Source organism: Nycticebus coucang, chromosome X (assembly GCF_027406575.1).
Source record: "Nycticebus coucang isolate mNycCou1 chromosome X, mNycCou1.pri, whole genome shotgun sequence".
In the NCBI taxonomy this organism is placed as follows: domain Eukaryota; kingdom Metazoa; phylum Chordata; class Mammalia; order Primates; family Lorisidae; genus Nycticebus; species Nycticebus coucang.
Window position 1 is genome coordinate 151,021,137 of NC_069804.1, and position 24,262 is coordinate 151,045,398.

Sequence of the window (24,262 nt, forward strand, 5' to 3'; positions counted from 1 at the left end):
AAACTACTCTAAAAATCATGTCTATTAAAAAACAAATTATTATCACAGCAATCAGATCTTTTTTCTTTCAGATCAGGAATATTTTCTGTGAAGAATTTTCTCTTTTTAAGACTGTTTACTCAGTGTAGAGTTTTGATATAAAATTCTACCTTAATAAGATTATTTCTCACTTTATTTTTGTGGTAGAGGTATAGTGACTAATACTTAATGAAAATATTCTCCACTCATGCTCATTATGCTTTTGGTAACTGAAAAATGGCTTTGGTCCTTTTCTACTAGACTCAGCTACTACTTACAACTTCTCTGCTACCTACTACATGCTGGCATTAGTTCTCCTGACATAACTAAAGGATTTCACAACTACTGAAAATGCTATTGCAGGATAGTGTTCTATATTTGGAATTGATACAATCTTTATTTGCTTAATACGTATAATGTTGGTGCACGATTTAGTACGTATGCTATAACTTGTAACCCTACCTATTTTTTCTATAGCTCTTGCAATTAGTTGTGAAGACCACTAAAATAACAATATTATTCATATAGTAAATAGATTTCTTATGTGCACAGAAAGAATACTGAATTCTTCCTATGATTGCCACCTTAAAAGTGATGGATGCTCTGTCCTTAAATTTTTACAGCTGTTAGATTTATCATTAAGGAGATATCAGTATCTCTTACTATGTACGCCTAAGTTTCCTGTTTTGTCCAGCTATATAGTTTGGATCCAAGTAAAAGAGACATTTCCTTTGCTGGTCAGAAGAACTATGGTGATGGAAATATATTTCTTCAATGATTTACAATTATTTAAGAATAGCACTTGTCATTATCTTTTTGCAGGAAGGTTTCTGCTAGCTTATGTTTTAATGTTAAAATTTTAAGTAATTGTATCAAAGCAGATATTTTGAGAACATTAAAAAATGAAACCAAATCATTTATGTTCTCTGAAAACTCCAAATTAAATTCAAAGACTGCAAAAAATTCTCTGGAATTAATAAATACTAGATAACATGAGACAACATTTAATTGTTAAACAAGCATATTAATTAAGAAACATTTTTGTAAGAAGATATGAAATGCAATGCAGAAAAAGAGAGACATTTTCCAAAATTGAAATAAAATAGATATGATTTATTTTCTAAACAAGATTTTATAAATTAAATCCTTATCAGCTAAAGTAGGGGTAAAAGACACCATGGTTCGAAAAAGAATACATAATTTTGGCGGCACCTATGGCTCAAAGGAGTAGGGTGCCAGCCCCATATGCCGGAGGTGGCAGGTTCAAACCCAGCCCCGGCCAAAAACTGCCCCCCAAAAAACAAGAGAATACATTTTTAAAGAAGTACAATACCTTTATGGGGAACAAATGTCAGTCATTTAATTGAAATAGAATGATAAAGAAATGAAAGTTCATTTTTAGTTCATTTTTACTGTGACCTATAACTTTAGTTGACATATAATAGAACAAAACCCATCTTTAAGATGAATGTAAACAATAGTGGCTTATAATTACAGGCATACTTATGAAAAAAACAATAAAAGTTACTACAAAAGTAAAATTATATCATTTCTTGGAACACCCAAAATGCTATCAAAAATTTATAGGAGAAAGCCTATAGGTAAAAATCAAGAGGAAACCCTCAACTTTAGTGGATCAAAAAACATTATCAAGAAAAGGAAGAGATCAAGGCCAATATGGAGGATTAGAGCAGCCTGTACACACTCCCAGCTCTTAGAGGATGGAGAGTGGTGAGTAGATACTCACCTTCGGATTGGTGGTCTAAGAGAGAGAGCATTGAGAATCAACAGAGAGGAGATGGGAGGCAACCAAAGTGAAGGAGAGGGAAGTGGGGGCACCATCTTGGAAAGATCTGGGGAAGGTGGCTGGATATGAGGAAGGGACAGAGGAGAGAATCCCTGGGCTTCACCCTCCCCTGCACTCCTACAGCGAACATGGTAATCAGTGCTGTGGGAAGAACCTCCACCACAGCAGACCTCCAGATTGATATAGGGGGCTGACTGTGCTGCAAAATTGCTCTGTAGAGAAGCCACAGTGAGCTCCTGCTGGCTTCCAAATATTGGGAATTATAGCTGGCATCCTTCTGAGGTTCCAGGTCCATAGGGCTGCACCTACCAAGGACTCTGATCCCTTGCCACTGTCTCTCCATTAGCCCCATTGAGACAAGGAGACTGGGTCCTCTCATTTGCTTTGTGGGGAATGTTGTATCTCTTCTTGCCACTAGTGGAACTAGGAAGACCAAGTGCCCACAACCCATGGCTGCTGCACCACTGGGTAGTGCCATGACTGCCACTGCTGCTCCTGGACCTGTCCAGAATGCATGCCCATGCTGCCACGTTCCACATGCAGGCAATGTGCAATGCATCAGCTGTGCACTTGACTTACTGCATGCCCACACACTTCCACATATCATCTACCAGCCAGACCACTGTGGAGCAAATGCCTGTAGCCCTGCTCAGCTATCTATTGCTAGATAGCTCCACCCAGATGCCACTGTCATCAGTAATGGGGAACCCAGGCAGAGCAAAATTTGCTTCTCAGTTCTGCAAAGAGGGACAGACCCTGCTCCCACTAGAGCTTTCAGCAGCAGCTTGAGGACCATCCCACACTTCCACACCTTTCATGGACCATGAGAACAATAGGAAACTCCATAAATACACAAACAAACTGAAGTTTAACAATTCTGGGTCAATGACAAAGTCAAGATGGAAATCAATTTTTTTTTTAATTCAATGAAAAAGGCAACACAAGCTTCCAAAATCTTTGAAACATTGCAAAAGCAGGGCTAAGAGGGAAGTTCATAGCACTAAATACACATATCAAAAAGGCAGATTAGAGAACTAAGCGAAAGGGAAACAAACAAACAAAAAATACAAAGGATCAACCAAACAAAAAATTGTTTTTTTGAAAAGATAAACAATATTGATAGAGCAAGTGCTAGACTAAACTTAAATGTAAGGAAAAAGATTTAAATAAGCACAATCAGAGATGAAAAAGGAGACATTACAACTGATACTACAGAAATACAAAACATCACTTGAAACCATGAAAATCTCTACACATATAAACTAGAGAATCTAGAAGAAATAGATAAATATTTGGAAAGATACAACCTCACAAGCTTACATTAGAAAGAAATAGAAATATTGAACAGATCAATAATGAGTAGTCATATTGAATCAGTAATAATAAAATAATATTAAAATCCCAATAATAAAAAAGCCCAGTACCAGATAGATTCACAGCTGAATTCTACCAAATCTTCAAAAAAGGAATGGCACACATTTGACTGAAACTTCCATACTCCCTAACTCATTCTACCAAGCCAGCATCTCTCCAATAACAAAGCCAGGGAAGGACACACACACAAAAAGAAAACTACAGACCGATATTCCTCATAAACATAGATGCAAAATCTTAAAAAAAAAAAAAGTAAAACAAAAAAAGTGATTCCAACAGCTCATGTAAAAGATAATCCAGCATGATCAAGTGGATTTCATCCAAGGGATACAAGGGTGATTCAACATGTGCAAATAAGTAAATGTGATTCACCATGTATGCAGAATTAAAAACAATACAATTATTTCAATAGATGTAGAAAAAACATTTTATAATATTCACCACCTCTTCTGATAAAAACTCTTAACAAACTAGGGATAGAAAGTACATGCCACAAAATTATAGAAGCCATATATGATGAACCCACAGCCGACATCATGCTGAATGAAGAAAAGTTGAAAGCATTCTCCCTCAGAACTGGAACAAGGCAAGAATGTTGACTGGCACCTCTTCTTTTCAACAGAGTAGTGGAAGTCCTAACCGGTGCAATCATGCAAGACAAAGAAATAAAAGGCATCCAAATTGGGAAAGAAATGGTCAAACTACTCCTGTTTGGTGATGATATTTTCTTATATCTAGAAAACCATAAAGACTCCACTAAAAGACTTTTGGAATTGTTAAATTCAGTAAAGCCTCAAGTTCTAAGCTTAATGCACACAAATCAGTAGCATTTCTATACACTAATAGCTAATAACAGCCAAAGTGAGTATCAAATCAAGAACTCAATAGATGTAAAAAAATTTAAATACACAGGAATACACACACGCGCACACACACACAAGGTGGGCATAAACTTCATGTGCAATTTGCATACTATTTTAAATTGCACACGAACTTTATGGCCACCCTGTATATAAAACCAAGGAGTTGAAAGAGCTCTGCAAGGAAAACTATGATACACTGATGAAAGAAATTGTAGATGGTACACACAAATGGAAAAACATCCCATGCTCATGGTTTGAAAAAACTAACATTGTTATAATGGTCATACTGCCCAAAATGATTTACAGATTAAACTTAACTCCTTGTGGAACACAAAGGTTATTTTTCAGAGATTTAGAAAAAATAATTCTAAACTCCATATGGACCCAATAAAGAGCCTGAAGAACCAAAGCAATCCTATGCAAAAAGACCAAATCCGGAGGCCTCACATTACCTGACTTCAAATTATGCTGCAAACTATAATAAGCAAGTCAGCACAGCACTGGTAAAAAGGCAGATATATTGATCAATGGAGACAATTCTAGAAAGCCCAGAAGTAAAGAAATATAACTACAACTGCCCAATTTTTGAAAAAGGAGATGAAAATGGGAAAGGACTCTATATTGGTGCTGTGAAAATTGGATAGCTATATACAGAAGAATGAAAGAAAAATGAAGTTTCTTATTTTTCACCATACACAAAAATTAACTGAAGATGGATTAAAGACTTAAAGGTAATATGTGAACCCATAAAAGTTTTAGAAGAAAATGTAAGAAAAACTCTTCTGGACATGAGACTAGGTAAATAATTATGACCCTCCCAAACAAATACAACAAAAAATATAAATAAATGAGACTTACATAAACTAAAAAGTTTCTGCACAACAAAGGAAATAATCAACAGAAATAAACAGACAATGTACAGATTGGGAGAAAAACATTTGCAAACTCTGAATTCCGCAAAGGGCTAATATCCAGAATCTACAAAGAACTCAAACAAATCATCAAGATAAAAATAAACAACTACATTAAAAAGTGGATGAAAGACATGAACAGACATTTTTTCAAAAAAAGATAGACACATGGCCAACAAACATGAAAAATTGCTCAACATCACCTATCACCAGGGAAATGCAACTTAAAGCCACAATGAGACACCACCTTATCCCATCAGAATGTCCATTATTAAAGTCAAAACCCAATAAACATTGGTGTGGACGAAGTGAAAAGGGAATGCATATACACTGTTGGTGGGAAGGTAATTTAGTACAGACTCTATGGAAAACAGTATCGAGATTCCTCAAAGAACTAAATGTAGACCTACCATTTTATGCAACAATTCCACTGCCGAATTTCTACCCCATGGTAGAAATAAGTCGTATAAAATAGAGCCCTGCATATGAACATAGATGGAAGCACAATTCATAAATTCAAATACATGGAATCAACCTAGGTGGCTATCACCTGATGAGAAGATAAAAATAATGATACACACACACACACACACACACACACACCATGGACTACTCAGCTATGAAAAAAGAATGAAAGAGGAGCCCAAGATGGCTGACTTTGAGAATCAGGTGTCAGATAAGGAGAATGCCTTACAGAATGCCTTACACAAAGCCTTATGGATACCAAAATGACCATGTATGTATACTTCAAGCTTTGAAAAGCCCCTAATAGAAGTTTTTTCATCTGCTTTCATCATTAGCATTTAGTAATGCTAAACTCATCACTCATGCACCCCAGGGGAGTTTAATGAAGTATTCAATGATGTCAGCTACTACTTAATAAGGACAATTTCCTCAGGGAAGGTGCAACACATGCATTTGCCTAGTATAACATGAGTCAGTTAATTCATGCCTGATGATAGAAGGATATGAAGATCAGATCTTAATTATAGAACATGGTGATCCAGGTAATAGAATTTTAGATCCAAGAAACAAAATTTCCTTTTAATTTGATCATTTATGGAAAGGAGAAAGTCACCTCCAGCCAGAGAAAGTAGATGGAGGTCTGAGGTCCTTTAGAGAATCCTGTGATAGTGGTATAAGAGCCTGTGTGAAAGATTGCTTTCTAATAGCTTCTTTATTGTTCACGTTAAAACTATAGTTGGGCAACAGACTGCTATTGCATGTATTGAAAGCCACCAGTTTCAGCCTAAAAATTTCTAGAATGGTGGTTGGAGATCAGAGAAAAGTTCACCATTACACCACCTACAGCCCAGGTGGTTGGAGTGCTCAAGATTCAGGTTCAATATTATGCAGATGGCACTGTTGAATTGCTTAGTAATAAAGATGTACAGGATTCAATAACCATTTTGAATGAAGTTCAAACTGCCAAGGAGTTTATTAAAATCATATAGAAGGCAGAAAATGAGTATCAGTCAGCAATTAGTGAAAACTATGAAACAATGTCAGATACTATATGCAAGGGCTTGTGCCAGCAGCTTCCAGTTACCTGCATCAAAATTGACTGGGACAAGATTCTCAGCTATAAGATTGGCAAAGAAATGCTGAACGCTTAAAGGCGAATGAAGGATTCTTTGTTATGTGGAAAGAAACGGATTGGACATGTGGTATTATAATAAATAAATTATTTATAAAGATGAGTGATATTTTGCCAGGGTTTTCAAAGTTAACAGGTTTTTTAGCATAATGGAATGCTGTTCAACCTATAGCATTATCTTGATTCTTTTGTATTTTCTGCTTTGTAATTTTCTGTCATCATTATATCTACCTGTAACTTTTTTTGGAAATAATTTTATTTATTTAGTCGAATATTTTCTGATCTATCCTGTGCCATTACCAAGGATGGGTATAGCAATCAAAAGATATTTACCTTTGTGTAGCCCTCAGATAAGAATAGTACACTTTGCAAATTATTAGAATCTCTCATTCAATCTTCCATGATGACCTTATATTAAAGAGAGCTTATATATTCTTATTTTACACATGTGGAATTTGAAGCCTAAGTGATTTACCCAAAGTTACATTGCTTTTTAAAATAGAAGAAAGATTAGATTGCAGATTTGACTCCTGGTTGGGGAGTCAACTCTGTGTGGCTTCCAATTCTTGTAATGTCAGAGCTAATGAAACTTTATAAACACGAAAACCATGGAGAAATTTGGTTTGCTGGAAATAATATACTACAGTCATTCTCATGATCAAGATTTGAGTTTTACTAGTTCAAAGCCTGAAAGGTTGTGGTTTTTAATGATTTGATGCATCTACAGAAGGACAACCTCTTGGCCTGCCATGGTGGCTCAGGCCTGTAATCCTGGCACTCTGGGTGGCTGAGGCAGGTGGATTGCTTGAGCTCAGGAGTTCCAGACCAGCTTGAGCGAGAGCAAGACCTCATCTCTACTAAAAACAGAAAACCAACTGGACATTATGGTAGATGCCTGTGCTCCCAGCTACTCCCTAGCTACTTGGGAGGCTGAGGTAGGAGAATCACTTGAGCCAAGAGTCTGAGGTTGCAGTGAGCTATGACACCATGGCACTGCACACTCCCTCTACACAGGGTGACAGAGTGAGACTCTGTCTCAAAAAAAAAAAAAAAAAAAAAAAAAAAAAGAAAAAAGAAGGAAAACCACTTAACCATAGTTTACTGCATAAAATGTGTGGAGCAAACTTATTAATAGAATAGTCCCTGTTATGGCATCTGAAAGGGCATATTTGCAGAGACAGATTCAGGAGTGTTGCTGAAAAAAATGTGATTGTATAGGTATTGCCAATCAGGGTGGCTTCTCGGTAGGGGTTGAATGACATGGGAATAGGAGCTTGGTGTTCTCAGAGCATCCTCCCCAGGGCTTCTGTCCCTGTGATTTTTTTTGTCTTTAATTTTACTACATTTAATGTTGGAGAGAGATCTATTCTGGAGTCACTTAACTGTTCAGAAAACGTTCCTAGCCATGAAGCCCTGTTACTGATTTAGACAAGCTAATGTGTTCAGTACTTTTCTACCCCTGCCTTTCAAAGAACTTCTGGTACTTAAGTGGATTTTATTTACCCACCAACAGTTAAGAGGCTATGCTATACAAACTATAGCTAACTGGAAGACACATTCATCCTTATCTTCAACTGCTTTGATCATCATTTATTAGCATCTCATAACCATAGTTTTGCAGTTTGAATTGGGACTTTTCAGGTCCTTTTAGAGGGCAAAGAAGTTTTCTGGAAATTCCATTATAGCCAGTTTCTCTGGGGAACTTGTTTTTTAAATCCAAAGACTTGAACCAAATTCCCCTTCACATGAACATGTTTCCTTTCTTCCCTTCCCTAATTGTCTTCTGCCCATCTACTGTAATTGTAATACAGGGCAGGTGGTACCCCAGCCAGCCTGGTGGAGCTGAGGGGTGGACCTACCGCCTCCACCCTGGCAGTGTTGGTGAGGCAGAGGAACCAGAGGTTTGGAAGGTTGACAAGGGGGTGCCCTCAGGAGGCTCTAGTAGCCAGAGGGGCCGGACAACTGCTGGGGAGACACCAGAACCTTAGTGTCTACCCTTCCCATGTAGTTGTGTCTGAACAGGGACACCACCCCCCCCAGTTTTCTAGGCCTGGTCAATTTCATATAAGTTTCCTAGGCCTGACCAATTCCAGGAATGGACTGTATCCATTAGTTAATGCATTCATTCACCTTGCCCCAGCAGAACAGACTGTATCCATTCATTAATGCACTCATTCATCGTGCCAGCTGAAAGGACTATATCCATTCATTTGCTACCAAGTCCTGGTCACAGGGTTGGGCCTGGTTAGTACTTGGATGGGAGACCAAGTCCTGGTCTAATGTAACTACAAAAGACTCTTGCGACTATATCTAAGCCTAGAGAAAGAACCCAGGCAGAGAGAGAGAGAGAGAGAAAGAGAGAGAGAGAGGAGAGAGCACACATTTTCTTCCCACTTGGGTTTTTTTCTCTCTGCCAGGAGCTTTGGTGTTTTTTTCTCTGTATTCTTTTTTGTAAAATAAATCCTGTTTACCACTGATCTGTAGTCTGTGGATTCATTGTTCGAATCACCGAGACAAAGGACCTATGAAATTCCAGTATCATATTTTGGGGACTTGTCCAGGATAGAAGAAGATCTGTGGTAAGCAATGAGATCACTTACCTCTATCCTTTTTTTCTCTATAGTTATAATAATGCAGACTAAGAATTTTGATGCCCGTCAGCCGGTAAAAGTGCATAGTGCAGCAGTAGACCTCCAGGTCACAGGCAAGAGGCTGCTGGTGAACAAACTTTCTAATTCCCCTTTGCTCCAGAAAGGAGGTGAAAGGAATGTTAGAAGGGTTTTGAAACTGTTCTGTATTCACTCCTTTTTCTCTTGTTGAGAGCCAAGAAAAGAAGTAGCACCCTGAGGTCCTGGGGTCTCCAGCAATGGTTCTGACTCAGGGCAGTGGAGGACCTTCTGAAAAATGTGCTCTCCAAGCGCTTTTACTATCCTATCTTCTCTTCCATGGTCCCAAACTTTTTCTATTTATCTCTATAGACCTGTGCCACCTTTCCCTATCTCCTTATAGTTTGCATGCTTTGTTTGAATGTTGGTAAAGAATTGCTTTATGTATTTAGTTGTTTGTACTGGCTTATTCTGGTATTTTTCAGATGTTTTAAATGTGCTCCAGATGTTGTAGGTGTGTTGTAATATCCTTTTAAAAATTCAATTTAATTGGATTTTTGTGTGTGTGTTTGAGAAAAAAAAAAAAAAGCTGAACCAGAGGCTTAGAAATCAGCTCCAAACAAAGGGCAAAATGACTCCCCTACACAGCTTTTCTGGACAACCAGGAGCCTGTGAAGGGAAGCCCAGGGCAACTCCTCAAGGCAAGAATGGCCCTAAACCCTCAGCTACAGTTCAGTCTCCTAAAAACGAAGAAAGGCAAGGAAAATGACCCTGAGTATTTGATTTTTTTCTGGTTTATTGGTGTAAATAGGAAAGTTTAAAATAATTCTAGGTTTCTCTGAGACTTCAGTTAGTTTGTAACTAATTCTAATGCAAAAGTTTCAAAGTGCCTCTCAACCCTGATTTGTTACTGAGTTTAATTATTGTTGCCTTGCTAACTTTGGGGAAAGAAAGGGAGGTTGGAAAATATAGCATTTAAGACCTGTGCACAATAGAAAACCTATTTTCCTTTGTTACTGGGAATTTAGAATAAGCTTGACAGCTTGTTAAAATTATAAAAGGTTAAATGTGCAAGCATTGCATAGCCATTTTCTCCAGGGCGGGGCTCATCCCCACTTTGATTGATACTCTGGGGCAAGTGCAGAAAGGGGCAGAACTTGCATCATTTGGGACCAGGCTTCTGGATACCGATTTCTTAGGCTGTGCTGCCGGCAGGTAATAAGCACAGGAAAGCCATGAGGTACAAAGTACTACACTGGCTAAATCCAGACAGGTGCATGGGCTGAGGAGGCCACTCTCCTCAGGGATTCTTCCCCAAGCATTGGAAGACAATTCCTTTTGTTTGGCCAAAGGCCTCTTGGGTTGGTCAGAGGATGCTTTGACAACCCAGGAATACAAGGTGGGATTGATTAAAGCTCTGGACATTTGTTCTTTCCCACAGATGGGTAATGCTTTCTCTCTAAGAGAGCACCCAGGCAACATGTTCTCTTGGCAAGAGAACTGTCATCAGGGGGGATCAGACCCCCAGATACCTGATATTTCAGCATGTGCTGCTGGAATATCCATCCCCCTGGGCTATGTTGGGACATGTTTGATCCCCAGACAATGAAAAAAGAATGGATGGGTTTCTTCTGCACCCAGAACTGGCTTCAGTATCAGCTCTCCAATGGTGAACAATGGCCACCAGAAGGTACTCTAAATTATGGTAAACAAGAGGAGAAATGGTCTAAATTATCTATGTACAAGCTTTCTTTTTTCTCAGAGACAACTTCCAACTGTGTAAAACCTATTAGATAGATTCAGCTCTCCTGGCTGTAATAACTTCCCCAAATAGCCAGGGATTCCTGAGGAGACGCTGTCACCACCTCATTCAACCCCACTATCAACTTCTCCTGCTCTTTCCTCCATGTCTTTAGAAAACCTCAAGAGGGAGTTTATTCCTGGAGTTTCTTCTGTTCCTGTTGGGACCCCCAGAAAGTAACTATATCCTTCTTTGTATCCCTTGGTTAAACCTGCAAGTCATAAAAGGGGAAATGAGGAAGTATTCACTCCATTTTCTCAGGCAGATTTAAGAAAAATTAGGGTTGATTTAAGAAAATTTTCTGATTACCCCAATAGGTACACAAATGTTCTCCAAGGGTTAGGACAAAGCTTTGACCTCTCTTGGAGAGATGTAATACTTCTACTAGATCATACTTTTACTTTGAATGAGAAAAATGAAGTCTTAGATGAGGCTAGGAAGTGGGGTGATTTATGGTTCCTGTCCAATACTGACAGCAATATATCTTCTGTGGAAAGGGACAGATACCCCACTGGAAGGTAGGCAGTTCCCTTTAAGGATCCCAAATGGGACTCTTAGAAACAAGATAACTGGTAGCGTAAACATTTTCTAACATGTATCCTGGAAAGTTTACATTGATTCAAGAAAAAGCCTATGAATTATTCTAAGTTGTCTACTATTTACCAAGAGTAAAATCAGAGTCCCTCAGCCTTCCTTGAGCAGCTTAGGGAGGCGATGAGAAAACACACTCAGTTGACACCTGACTCCATAGAGGGCCAAGTTATTTTAAAAGATAAATTTATCATTCAGGTGGCCCCAGACATTCAAAGAAAACTCTAGAAATTGGCTCTATACCCAAATCATAACCTGGAGAATCTTCTTAAAATGGCCATAGTGTTTTTTTTTTTTTTTTTTTGGCTGGGGCTGGGTTTGAACCCGCCACCTCCAGCATATGGGACCAGTGCCCTACTCCTTGAGCCACAGGCACCGCCCACCATAGTGGTCTTTTATAACTGAGATCAAGAGAAAGAGGAGGAAAAATAAAGAAGGGATAGAAAAAGAATGACAGCTCTAGTAATGGCACTCAGACAAACTGGCACCATTCAGGGGCAGAGCGAAGCTAGAGAAGCTAAGAACAAATGCTTCCAATGTGGTCAGACTGGCTGCTTCAGGAGAGATAGCCCCCAGCAGTAGCAGTGGCTAGACAAGCCACCTGGCCTCTGTCCAGAATGCAAGGGTGATACCTGGAGGACAGCTTGTCCTCAGAGGTAAAGGCCTCCTGGGACAGTGATCATATCAGCCCCCAAACTGCACTGAGGGTACCCAGGGCAAATTCTCATGGCTCCAGCTGTTGTCATCACTCCTCAAGAGCTGCAAGTCTACCTCATAGTGGAGGGCCAGGAGACAAAATTTCTTCTGGACACTTTTCTGTACTCCTCTCTAACCCTGGTCTTCAATCCCTCAAATCTGTAACTATACAGTGGGTGTCTGGAAAGCCAGTTACCAAATTTTTCTCTCAACCTTTAAGCTGCAATTTAGGTGACTGACTGTCCTCTCACACCTTCTTAATCATGCCTGAATTTCCTACTCCCCTTTGGGGGAGAAGCATACTGACTAAAGTGGGAACAACCATTTATATGAATATGGGACAAGTACCTATTCTATGCTTTCCCTTATTAGAGAGAGAAATTAACCCAGAAGTGTGGGCTACTGAGGGACAGGTGGGAAGAGGAAGATATGCTCAACCAGTCCAAATTAAGTTAAAAAAAAATCCCACCATCTATCCCAATCAAAAACAATATCTTCTAAAAGCAGAAGCTGACAATGGGCTAATAAGACTTACAAGAAACTCCTCTACCCAATCCTGACATGGTTTTGTATACAGATGGAAGTTCTTTCTTTCTTTCTTTTTTTTTTTTCTTGCAGTTTTTGGTTTTTGACGAGGGCTGGGTTTGAACCAGCCACCTCCAGCATATGGGGCTGGCGCCCTACTCCTTTGAGCCACAGGCACCGCCCGGAAGTTCTTTCTTAGATCTAGGAACTCACAAAACAGGTTATATATTAGTTACTTAGTATGCTGTAACTTAGAATAGGTCTCTCCCTTCGGGAACCAGTGTGCAATTAGTTGAGCTAAAATAGCTTTAACCCATGCTTTAGAAATTGGGAGAAACAAAGGAGTCAATATATACATTGACTCAAAATATGCCTTCCTCATTTTACATACCTATGGTGCCATTTGGAAGGAAAGACAATACCTAACTTCCAATGGCTCCCCAATAAAATATCATCATGAAATAGACAGGTTATTACAAGGTGTTCATGCTCCTTAAGGAGTAGCTTTTACTCATTGCAAGGGACACCAAAAACCTTAGATGATATTTCTGAAGGTAACTGACTTGCCAATAAAGAGGCTAAAATGGCAGCACATAAGGGAAAAATTCCCCTTGTGGCACCCATTTGGGAGGGATCACTTGAGAATCGTGTACCTCAATATACCCGAAGAGAAAAGGAATGGGCTTTATCCAGAGACTCTTCACTACTTCCATCAGGCTGGCTACAAAATAGAAGTGGACTTTTGCTATTACCTCCTGCAATTCAATGGAAAATACTTAAAACTTTACATCAGTCTTTTTATTTTGGCACCGAAAGTACCTATCAAATGGCTAAAGCTCTGTTTAATGGGAAAACCCTGCTTAAAACCATAAAATAGACAACAAGGACTTGTGAGATGTGTCAGAAAAAAAACCCTTCAAATCACCATATAGCTCCCCCAGGTATACAAAAATAAGGTAAATACACAGGTTAAGATTGGCAAATAGATTTCACTCATCTCCCTAAGGTACCTGGTATACAATTATTTGCTGGTATTTGTGGATACTTTTACTAATTGGGTTGAAGCATTCCCTTGCAGGACAGAACATGCCCAGGAAGTTGTAAAGGCTTTAGTACATGAGATTATCCCCAGGTTTGAACTCCCTCAGAGTTTGCAAACTGATAATGGGACTGCCTTCAAAGTGGCTGTTACACAGGGAATATCTAAAGCTCTGGGCATAAAATATCATCTATACTGCTCTTGGAGGGCCAAATCCTCTGGAAAGGTAGAAAAAAATGAATGGTAAAATCAAAGGACAGTTATGAAAGCTAATTAAAGAGACTCATCACCCTTGGACTAAATTATTTTCCATTGTTCTCCTTAGATTAAGAAATTTACCACACAAATTCAGTTGTAGCTCATTTGAATTATTATATGGAAGACCTTTTTTAACTAATGATTTATTATTAGGTCAAGAAGCTACAGAATTAGTAAAACATTACTTCGTTAGCTCAATTTCAACAAATGCTTAAAAACATCCCAACTACATTTTACATTTAACATTAAACAAGCTTTTCTCTCCTGCAGATCTAGTTATGATCAAAACTCTTTCCTCCAATTCACCTTCCCTGACCCCAAGTTGGGAGGGTCCCTTTTCTGTTATCTTGTCTTCTTCTACAGCTGTTGAAGTTATGGGAATAGATTCCTGGATACATTATTCACGAGTAAAATCCTGGAACCCACCATGTCTTACAGAAGCAGAACATGAAGGAACTCAGCCACAGTCCATCTACACTTGTGAGCCTAAAGAAAATTTGAATTATTATTTAGAAGATAAGAAAAGTGTTAATGTAGTTTTCTTTTAATATCACTGACTTTGTTTTTCCAACCTGACACCACTGACAATGTAATTAATCCCCTCCTCTCACTGTTCTACCCTTGCCTTTTAATGTGCTAATCAGATTTGTGTCTTCCAGAAATGATGTCAGCAAGCCACACACAGTAAAGATGGTTCCAGTCCAAGACCTGATTCTATTGAAGACCCCTGGATCACTCTCCCTCTGGAGAAACCCTAACTGCCCCCTGCTTTCATTAATAGATTCAGCAGGAAGCACTTGGATCAAGTCTTCACCTTTTTCCCTAACAGCAGTTAGAGTTTCTACTGGGAGAGGGAGAATCCATACAGGTGGGTGGCACTGAAGCCAGCTTGGTGGAGCTGAGGGGAGGGCCTGCTGCCTCAGTCCTGGTGGTGTAGGTGCGGCCATAGCCCACAGGGGAATCAGCGGGTTGGAGGGTAGGCAAGGGGGGGCGTGCAGGAAGCTCCCATAGCCAGAGGGGCTGGACAACTTCTGGGGAGACACCAGCACCTTAGTGTCTCATTCGCCTTGCACTTAACAGGGAATCCACCATTTCCTATGTCTGGTCAATTTCATGTAAGTTTCCTAGGCCTGGTCAATTTCAGGAATGGACTGTATTCATTCATTAATGCATTTGTTCACCTTACCCCAGCTTAAAGGACTGTATTCATTTCTTACCAAGTCCTGGCCTACTGTAACTACAGAGGGTCCATGTCACTTATATACCCCTAAGCAAAGAACTCTGACTTCAGAAATTGATAAATTAAAAGACAAAGTCATCCAGGATATGGATACAATAAGAAAAGAGCTAGCAGAGCTCCAGGAAATAAACAAGTTACTCAAGGAGCTTTGAAATACAGTAGTATTGCTCAGTAATAGAGTTGAGCAGGCACAATAAAGGATCTCTGAAATTGAAGACAAGGCTTTTGAACAATCCCAAGTGCTCAAAGAGGCAGAGAAAAGGAAAGCAAAAACTGATCATTCTTTGAGAGAGTTGTGGAATCATTCTAAAATATCAAACATTCTACTTATAGGAATCCTTGAAGAAGAAGAGGATGGTCCTAAAGGCATAAATGCTCTACTCCAAGATACTATGAAGGAGAATTTCCAAAGCATTGCAAGAGAATCACCATTCCAGTCAGTAGACAGTTTCAGAACCCCAGCAAGACTAAATCCAAATAAAGCACCTCCTGGACACATTGTAATTAGTTTTTCTGAAATGAATATAAAGGAGAAAATTTTGCAAGTTGCCAGACATAAGAAAAGCATTACAATCAAAGGGGAAAATATTAGAATGACTATAGATCTTTCAGCTGAAACTTTTAAGCCAGAAGAGAATGCTCATTGACCTTCAATATACTGAAAAAAAACAACTTTCAGCCCAAGATCTTTTATCCAGCTAAACTGAGTTTCATTTTTGATGGATAAATCAAATACTTTACTGACATACACATGTTGAGGAAATTTGCCATAACTAAACCTACTCTCCAGGAAATACTCAAACCCATTTTCCATAATGACAAGCACAATGGTCTACCTCCAAAGTATACTCACCCAGAATTGATCAAACAAAACCTAACCTCCACAAAGGTGAAAGAATTAAAAATATCCACATGACTTTGGAAAAACATGACAGCCAAAACACTACCATACCTATCAATTATCTCAATTAATGTAAAGGCTTAAATTTTCCTCTAAAGAGGCACAGATTGGCTGACTGGATACAAAAATTCAGACCAGGTACCTTTTGTCTACAATAATCTCATCTTATCTCAAAAAAAAAAAAAAAAAAAAAAAAAAGACTCAGGGTGAAGAGACAGACATCTATAATACAGGCAAAGGGAAATCAGAAAAAAGCAGGGGTTGCAATTTTATTTGCAAATACAACAGGATTTAAACCAACAAAGACAAGGAAAGACAAGGATGAACATCACATAGTTGTCAAGTGAAACACTCAACATGAAGAGATTTAACTAATTAACATTTATGCACTCTACTTGAATGCTCCTCAATTTAAGAAAACATGAACAGTGTGATATCTTCCAACACTATAACAGTTGAAAAATTTAACATCTTTTTGTCAGTTAGGGATAGATTCCCTAAGAAGAACCTAAACAAAGAAATAATGGACTTAAACTTGATCCTTGAACAAATGGATGGAACAGACATCTACAGAATATTTCATCCTAATAAAACTGAATACACAATTTTCTCATCAGCTCATGGATCATATTCCAAAATTGATCATATCTGAGGACACAAGTCTAATCTCAACAAATTTAAAAGAATAGAAATTATTACTTGTATCTTCTCGAACCATCACAGAATAAAAGTTGAACTCAACAACAACAGAAATCGTCATAGTCAAACAAAGTCATGGAAACTAAATAACCTTAGGCTGAATGATAGCTGGGCAAAGATGAAATTAAGAAGGAAATCATCAAATTTCTGGAACAAAATTATAACGAAGACACAAATTATCAAAACCTGTGAGATACTGCAAAGGCAGTCCTAAGAGGAAAATGTGTAGCATTAGAAGCCTTCATCAAGAAAACAGAAAGAGAGGAAGTCAACAACCTAATAGGATATCTCAAGCAACTGGAAAAGGAAGAAAAATTCAACCCCAAACTTAGCAGAAGAAAAGAAATAACCAAAATTAGAGAACGAAAAGAAATTGGAAACACAAGAATCATTCAGAAGATAAATGAAACAAAAAGTTGGTTCTTTGAAAAGATTAATAAACCTTTGATAAACCTTTGGCTAACCTAACCAGAAACAGAAAAGTGAAATCTTTAATAACATCAATCAGGAACAATAAAGGGGAAATAACACCCAATACCACAGAAATTCAAAAAATCCTCAAAGATTGCTATAATCTATTCTCAGAAATATGATAATCTGATATTCTCAGAAATTGACCAATACCCAGAAGCCCACCACCTTCCCAGAATCAATCAGAAAGAATTAGAAATTTTAAATAGACCTATATCAAGCACCTAAATGGCATCAACTATACAAAATCCCCCCCAAAAAGAAAATTCTGGGACCAGATGGCTTCACATCAGAATTCTACCATACCTTCAAAGAAGAACTAGTAAATATATCACATAACCTTTTCCAAAACATAGAAAAAGAAGGAATCCACCCCAGCACATTCTATGAAACAAATATCACCCTAATCCCCAAACCAGGAAAGGACTCAACAAATAAAGGAAAATATAGACCAATATCATTAACAATTTTGAAACAAAAATATTCATAAGATCCTAGCAAACAGAATTCAACAATACATCAAAAACATTATACACCATGATCAAGTTGATTTTATCCCAGGGTTACGAGGTTGGTTCAACATGTGTAAATCTATAAATATATGCCACATAAACAAATTAAAAAACAAATATCATATGATTCTATCAATTGACGCAGAAAAAGTCTTTTTTTTTTTTTTTGTAGAGACAGAGTCTCACTTTATGGCCCTCGGTAGAGTGCCGTGGCCTCACACAGCTCACAGCAACCTCCAACTCCTGGGCTTAAGCGATTCTCCTGCCTCAGCCTCCCGAGTAGCTGGGATCACAGGTGCCCGCCACAATGCCCGGCTATTTTTTGGTTGCAGTTTGGCCGGGGCCAGGTTTGAACCCGCCACCCTCGGTATATGGGGCCGGCACCCTGCTCACTGAGCCACAGGCGCCGCCCGAAAAAGTCTTTTGATAATATCCAGCATCCTTTCATGATTAGAAGACGTAAGAAAATAGGCTTAAATGAGATATTTCTTAAAATGATAGAGTCCATCTATGGCAAACCCACATCCAATATCATATTGAACAGAGTAAAATTAAGTAAAATTAAAAACATTTCCACTAGAGTCTGGACCTCGAGCAGGATGCTCATTGTCATCACTGCTATTCAACCATAGTAATGGAAGTCCTAGCCATTGCAATCAGGGAAGAGAAGTAGATGAACGGTATTCAAATGGGGTCAGAGGAGGTCAAACTCTCACTCTTCACAGATGACATGATTTTATACCTGCAAAACCCTAGGAACTCAACTACAATGTTCTTAGAAGTTATCAAAGAATACAGCAGTGTCTCAGGATACAAAATCAATACTTACAAGTCAGTAGCTTTTATACATACCAACAATAGTCAAGCTGAAAATATAGTCAAGGACTTTATTCTTTTTACAGTAGTGCCAAAGAAGATTAAATACCTGGGAATTTATCTAAAAAAGATCTCTATAATGAGCATTATGAAATTCTGATAATAGAAATAGCAGAAGATTTTTTTTATTATTTTTCTTTTTTTAATTAAATCATAGCTGTGTACATTGATATGATCATGGGGCATCATTTGCTAGCTTCACAGACTGTTTGACACACTTTCATCACACCGGTTGACATAGCCTTCCTGGCATTCTCTCAGTTACTGTGCCAAGACACTTACATTCCACATTTACCAAGTTTCACATACACCCTTGTAAGATGCACCGCTGGTGTAATCCCACCAATCCCCTTCCCTCTACCCACCTCCCTCTCCCTCCCCTCCCTTACCCCCTTCCCCCTATTCTTAGGTTGTAACTGGGTGATAGCTTTCATGTGAAAACCCTAAATTAGTTTCATAGTAGGACTGAGTACATTGGGTAATTTTTCTTCCATTCTTGAGATACTTTACTAAGAAGAATATGTTCCAGCTCCATCCATGTAAACATGAAAGAGGTACAGTCTCCATAAGGTTCTTTCTTTAAGGCTGCATAATATTCCATGGTGTACATATACCACAATTTATTAATCCATTTGTGGATTGATGGGCACTTGGGATTTTCCCATGACTTAGCAATTATGAATTGGGCTGCAATAAACATTCTGGTACAAATATCTTTGTTATCATGTGATTTTTGGTCTTCTGGGTATATGCCCAGTAGAGGGATAACCAGATTGAATGGCAGATCTAGTTTTAGATCTCAAAGTGTTCTCCATATCTCTTTCCAAAAGGAATATTAACGAATGGAAAAACTGACTGTGCTTGTGGCTGGGAAGAATCTACATTGTTAAAATGTCCATACTATCCAAAGCAATGTACAGATTTAATGCAATCCCTATCAAAGCATCAATGTCATACTTTAAAGAACTTGAAATAATAACACATCATTTTATATGGAATCAGAAAAAAACTTTGAATAGCCAATACGTTACTTAGAAATAAAAACAAATCAGAAGGCATAATGTTTCCAGACTTTATACTGTAAATCTATAGTGATCAAAACTGCATGGTACTGGCACAAAAATAGAGATATAGAACAGAATAGAGAATCTAAAGATGAAGCCAAGCCAATATTATCCTTTAATCTTTGATAAACCTAATAATAACATACATTGGGGAAAAGATTTCCTTATTTAACAAATGGTGCTGGGAGAACTCCCTAGCAACCTGTAGAAGGCTGAAACTGGACCCATACCTCTAACCACTAACAAAATACTAGAAGTGAGTGTAGGGAAAACACTTAAAGATATTGGTCTGTGAAAACATTTTATGAGGAAGATCCCCCTGGCAATTGAAGCAACACCAAAAATATATTACTGGGATTTGATCAAGCTAAATGTCTTCTGCACAGCTAAGTGCACTGTAAGTAAAGCAAACAGTCTTCAGAATGTGAGAAGATTTTTGCAGGTTGTGAGAATATTTTTGAAGGTTATGATTCTGACAAAGGTATGATAACTTGAATCCACAGAGAACTCAAACTAATCTATAAGAAAAGAACAAACAGTCCCATTTCCTTATGGGCAAGAGACTCGAACAGAAACTCCTGTGAAGAAGACAGGCACATGGCCTATAAACAAAAGAAAATATGGTTATCATCTTTACTTATTAGAGAAATGCAAATCAAAACCACTTTGAGATATCACCTAATTCCAGTAAGATTAGCCTACATCACAAAATCCCAAAACTACAGATGTTGGCATGGATGTGGAGAAAAGAGAACACTTCTACACTGCTGGTGGGATTAAAAACTAATACAACCTTTTTGGAAAGAAGTATGGTGAATTCTCAAGGAATTATAAGTTGACCAACTGTTCAATCCTGCAATGTCATTACTAAATATCTACCCAGATGAACAAAAATCATTTTACAACACATACCTTTGCACCAGAATGTTTACTGTAGCCCAATTCACAATAGCCAAGTCATGGAAGCAGCCTAAATGCCCATCAACCCATGAATGGATAAACAAGTTGTGGTATATGTACACCATGGAATATCATGCAGCCATAAAAAGAGGGAGACTTTACATCTTTTATGTTTACCTAGATGGAGCTGGAACACATGCTTCTTAGTAAAGTATCTCAAGAATGGAAAAAAAAAGTATCCAGTGTACTCAATAGTATAATGAAACCAATATGTAAACACACATTCATATGAATGATAAAATGCAAAGATAGTGCAGAAAGAAAGAGGAGAGAAGAGGGAGAGGGGAGGGGAGTGTGGAGTGTAAGTGGAGGGAGGGTATTTGGTGTGATTTCACCTAATGTACATAATGAAAGAATACATTTAAAAACAAATAAGAGTATATTATAAATGTTGTACCACAAAAATAAGTGAGGTGATGTTCATGTTAATTAGTTTGATTTAAGCATTCCACATTGTATATCAAATCATCACAATGTACCCCATAAGAGGGAGGCAACAACCTTCCCACACTGATCTATTGGCTGGGTGGCACCGCCTAACTCCACGCAGCACTGGAGCGAGCCACACCAGAGGAGTCACCAGACCCCTGTGATCCAGTTCACAGACACTTCTTGAACTCTCTCACCTGAGACAGGTGCAGACTGAAACAATTGATTTGGACTTTTTGAACTGAACCAATCGCCTGAGGACAAATCAGGTGGTGCCCTGGGTGCACGGTGGTAGGAAGGTTTGATTTTTCTTTTCCAATTGTTTGCCAGTGGGGGGTGTGGTGACTTAATTGCTGATATTTCTCCACAGCTGAGACTTCAATCCAGAGTATCTGTTTCACTAGAGTGGAACAGAAACCAGCTGAAAACAAGACAGACCACTTAGCCCCACCACACCAGACAGGGCTCCAGTTTCTCAGGCCACAACACTGTAAAGGCCCTCGACAAAGCCCTAGGGGAAAAAATAAAAGGGAGTAAAACAACAATGGGGCAGAATCAGTGGAAAATTTCTGGTAACATGAATAACCAGAATAGATCACCCCCCCCCAAGGAAAGGTATGGCAGATGTAATTGAAGATCCCATTAATAAACAACTGGCTGAGATGTCAGAAATCAAATTCAGAATTTGGATTGCAGACAAGATTAACAAAGTAGAATTAGGAATTTGAGGAGAAATTCAAAAGTTGTCTCAAGAATTTAATGAATTTAAGACAAAACCACCCAAGACTTAGACAAACTGAAGCAAGAATTTGCAGCCCTCAAAGATATGAAAAATACAGTAGAATCCCTCAGCAACAGAATGGAGCAAGCAGAAGAAAGGATTTCTGACATTGAAGATAAAGCCTTTGAACGCTCCCAAACTCTCAAAGAGGAAGAGAAATGGAGAGCAAAAATGGATCATTCTCTCAGAGAGCTCTGGGATAATTCAAAGAAGGCGAATATCAGACTCATTGGAGTTCCAGAAACAGATGAAGCAGCCTCGCTGGGTACAGAGGCCCTTCTGCATGAAATTATGAAAGAGAATTTTCCAGACATGCCTAGAGATTCTGAAATTCAGATAGCGGACAGCTTCAGAACCCCAGCACGACTCAACCCCAATAAGACATCCCCCAGGTATATCATAATTAATTTCACTAAAGTTAATATGAAGGAGAAAAATCCTCAAAGCTGCCAGGAGAAAGAAAACCATTACTTTCAAAGGGAAGAATATTAGAATGACTGCAGATCTCTCTGCTGAAACTTTTCGAGCCAGAAGAGGGTGGTCACCAACTTTTAATCACTTAAAGCAAAATAACTTTCAACCCCGGATCTTGTATCCAGCTAAACTGAGTTTCATTTATGATGGAGAAATTAAATACTTTAATGACATTCATATGTTGAAGAAATTTGCCATAACCAAACCAGCTCTTCAGGATATTCTCAGAACTATCCTCCATAATGACCAACCCAATCCTCTACCACAAAAGTAAACTAACTTAGAAACTTTGGATCAAACTCCAATTTCCACACTGGCGAAAGGATTAAAAATGGCCACTGGACTTTTGCAAAACTTGATACCCAAAACTTCACCAGACTTATTAATATTCTCCATTAATGTGAATGGCTTAAACTGTCCTCTAAAGAGGCATAGGTTAACTGACTGTATACAAAAACTCAGGCCCGGTATCTGTTGCATACAAGAGTCACATCTTAAGTTAAAAGACAAATACAAACTCAGGGTGAAAGGATGGTCATCCATATTTCAGGCAAATGGTAATCAGAAAAAAGCAGGTGTTGCAATTTTATTTGCAGATACAATAGGCTTTAAACCAACAAAAGTAAGGAAGGACAAAAATGGTCACTTCATATTTGTTAAGGGTAATACTCAATATGATGAGATCTCAATTATTAATATCTATGCACCCAACCAGAATGCAACTCAATTTATAAGAGAAACTCTAACAGACATGAGCAACTGGATTTCCTCCAGCTCCATAATAGTCGGAGATTTAAACACTCCTTTGGCAGTGTTGGACTGATCCTCCAACAAGAAGCTGAGCAAAGAAATCTTAGAATTAAACCTAACCATCCAACATTTGGATTTAGCAGACATCTACAGAACAATTCATCCCAACAAAACTGAATACACATACTTCTCATCAGCCCATGGAACTTACTCCAAAATTGATCACATCTTAGGTCACAAGTCTAACCTCAGTAAATTTAAAGGAATAGAAATTATTCCATGCATCTTCTCAGACCACCATGGAATAAAACTTGAGCTGAGTAACAACAGGAATCTGCATACTCATACAATAACATGGAAGTTAAATAACCTTATGCTGAATGATAGCTGGGTCAGAGATGAGATTAAGAAAGAAATCGCCAACTTTTTGGAACAAAACAACAATGAAGACACAAACTATCAGAACCTTTGGGACACCGCAAAGGCAGTTCTAAGAGGGAAATTTATAGCACTGCAAGCCTTCCTCAAGAGAACGGAAAGAGAGGAAGTTAACAACTTAATGGGACATCTCAAGAAACTGGAAAAGGAAGAACATTCCAATCCCAAACCCAGTAGAAGAAAAGAAATAACCAGAATTAAATGAAATTGAAAATAAAAGAATTATACAACAGATCAATAAATCAAGAAGTTAGTTTCTTAAAAAGCTTAATAAAATAGATAAACCTTTGGCTAACCTAACCAGGAAAAAAAGAGTTAAATCTCTAATCTTATCAATCAGAAACGACAAAGATGTAATAACAACAGACTCCTCAGAAATTCAAAAAATCCTTAATGAATATTACAAGAAACTTTATTCTCAGAAATATGAAAATCTGAAGGAAATTGACCAATACTTGGAAGCATGTTACCTTCCAAGACTTAGCTAGAACCAAGTGGAAATGTTGAACAGGCCCATATCAAGTTCTGACATAGCATCAACCATACAAAACCTCACTTAAAAAGGAAAGCCCGGGACCAGA

General features: G+C 38.2%; 1 pseudogene; it reads left to right on the forward strand.

The window, feature by feature from the left end:
- The first annotated feature begins 5,621 nt into the window (after window positions 1-5,621).
- Window positions 5,622-6,589, forward strand: LOC128578260 (F-actin-capping protein subunit alpha-1-like; annotated as a pseudogene).
- The last annotated feature ends 17,673 nt before the right edge of the window (window positions 6,590-24,262 follow it).